The sequence below is a fragment of the Labeo rohita genome, chromosome 9 (assembly GCF_022985175.1).
Source record: "Labeo rohita strain BAU-BD-2019 chromosome 9, IGBB_LRoh.1.0, whole genome shotgun sequence".
NCBI classification, from domain to species: domain Eukaryota; kingdom Metazoa; phylum Chordata; class Actinopteri; order Cypriniformes; family Cyprinidae; genus Labeo; species Labeo rohita.
The window spans coordinates 39,603,814-39,606,389 of record NC_066877.1 but is presented as its reverse complement, the minus strand read 5'-3'; the positions used below and the strand labels follow the sequence as shown (position 1 = coordinate 39,606,389).

The 2,576-nt window shown below is 34.6% G+C and overlaps 1 long non-coding RNA gene across 2 annotated transcripts; it reads right to left on the bottom strand.

The window, feature by feature from the left end:
* Window positions 1-203: 203 nt before the first annotated feature.
* On the bottom strand, window positions 204-2,257 carry LOC127171148 (uncharacterized). 2 transcript variants are annotated; one of them, XR_007828468.1, is made up of 3 exons: window positions 2,214-2,257; window positions 1,483-1,643; window positions 204-1,355 (listed from the first exon to the last, which is right to left on the bottom strand). It is a non-coding gene; the product is annotated as an uncharacterized LOC127171148 (long non-coding RNA). The 2 variants fall into 2 exon arrangements; XR_007828467.1 differs by having other exon boundaries at window positions 1,878-2,218.
* Between the last annotated feature and the right edge of the window lie 319 nt (window positions 2,258-2,576).

Sequence of the window (2,576 nt, the reverse complement as noted above, 5' to 3'; positions counted from 1 at the left end):
AAAATAGGATGGGTTTCATTCATACTGGATGCCAGAGGGCACCCTCGACCAGAAAATTCACATATGAGTCAAAGAAGTAGCACTGATTATGTTCCCTTCCAGCTTCTCTAATATGGGTAAAGGCATAACGTTAAACGTTTTGAATGATGAAATGTAAGGACAATAAACACTCTTATGCAATAATATATGGTTTATTTGTGTTCTTCAAGCCATCTCGGGTATTTTCATAATGATTTTCATAATGACATTAGTAAGCTGTATTCGACATACAGTGTAGAATACATTGTCTGCCTCATTCTTTGATAAGAAGCCACATCAGATCACAAAAGGAAGTTATTTCAAACACTCAACTGATGCTGTGAAGTAAAAAAAAGTTATAATGTTCTCTTTTGTTGGACAACAGGTTTAGAAAGGCTTATCATTGCATGTCATTAGAAGGGAAGATGCTCTGCGTGTGTTGCTTTTTTTTAAATACAAGCAGGGAAGTTTTAAATATTTCAGCACGTGAAATCATGGGCACACAAAGCAAATTTCGAGAGAAATAAAACAAGGAAATTATTTGAATGCAAAACCAAAAAAAACGCAATTCACAAGCAAGGATTGAACCGTAGATGTCGTACCGAACGGTTCGATATTATATTGAGTACTGTGACATCCCTAATACCTACTATACTACTGAAAGGTATAACCTGTAATCTCACAACTTGTCGATATTCTTAATTCTTTGCTTTCTTTGGAACCCCATCCACATTTTTAGGACCTCCACCCATCCAGATCTTGACAGAGAGATGTACAATTACATTTTCCACAATTACATGCCTGGTTACTGCATTCACGAATTGTTAATAATCATAATCATGGTCTACTTTCACCTTATAAATGTTGCAGGATCAACAAATAAGCTCTAGCTGGTTTAAAATTCTGCAGCTAAAGTGATTACTAGTCACACTGACCACTGTCTGTGTTTCTATTACCCTTCAAAAACTCCCATATATAGCAAAAAATGTTTACATGCTCACATGAGGTGTTTTTTTAGGCAATTTGAAAAAGGAATATTTTGCACAACTACAATGGAAATTGTGACATTTACAGGTTTACGTTTAGTCAAGGTTTAATAGCGGTGCATTGTCAGTGTAACATACATAATACGTAACATCCAAATCAGATAAATCATGTAACTGTCGTAATATGCAGGATGTCCTTAAAACGAAAAAAGTTTGTTTTGAACTGAAAAAGAGATGCTTCCCCAGGTGGTTTTCTGTGAAGACAATCTGATACGGTGCATGATGTCAGAGTAACAAATGTCCAATGTGAAACCAGGATCTTATTTGTCTGGTCATGTGATCTCAACATGTCTGTCAACAAAACACTTCAATTACTACACTTGTGTGACATTCTTCATAAATATCATTTGTTTCTGTAAAGCTGGACATTTTAATAAGGATCAAATGAGTGAGTTCAGCTTTGAGTATGAAAATCAACCTGTTTGTTCCTCAGTATCTTCATGTTTGACTCTGAATGTTTCTTCAATCTTCATGTCTTTACTCTCCTCTTTAATAAACACCATCTTTATAATAGTGGGTCACATGGATCTCAGCAGGAGTTGATTCAGCAGGAGTTTTCCTGTGTGTTTGAACACTGTCCTGTTTAAGATGAGAATAATTAACAGATAGAAAAATGCATGCAAACTCAATCTCTGAGTGTCTCTCAATCAGTGCCCTTGTTCAGTAGTAAGTGCACTGGTGAGGGAGTCAGTCAGAGCGAGAGTTACTGGGCTTAATGATCTGATTAAAATATATTACAAATCATACATAAAGCTAATAGTATTTGTTTATATTTGTCTTAAAATACTTGTACATAATATGAAACAGACTTACACTTTCATGAAAACATTTGCAGTTGGTTTGTAAAAGCTGACATTACACATGTTTGGGTTTGTCGTCAGCATGAGCTGATTCGAGCGCTACGAATCACTGAATCATTTTACAAATGATTCGGTTCAGATGATTCAGATTCGCAGTTTCTCTCAACTCTTTCCTGTACTTGAACGATGTACTGATTCACATATAGTGAGCGAAATGAGACGCACATTTTCTGTTAATAATATGAGGATGCGCTTTAAAGTATTACAACCTTATATTTAAGATTGATTCATTTATTTTACGTAGTTTGTAAAACAGAACAGCTGATTTACAAACGTAAAAACCACAAACCTTTCTTCAGCCGAATCACAACAAATGCAGGGCTAGAAGGGGCGCAGCTTTAAGACGTCACCTCACTTGACCAAAATAAAAGTCCTGTTTACACACTGGTGTCAGTTATATATATGACAATGCATTTCCACAATTATTAGCATGGTAGATTTAGAAACTTTTATATTTTATTATTTTTTTTTTTAATTAATGTACATTTACAATACTATATGTTGTGTTTTTCTGCCTTGCTATTAAATTACATAAAAATACTTAATGCTGCTGCAAAAATGTTTCTATACAAAGGCTGAGGGAGTGACCACAAATTTGACATATTTTATTCTTTTGACTAAACTCTTGTTATCTCCTGTTATTCATTATTCA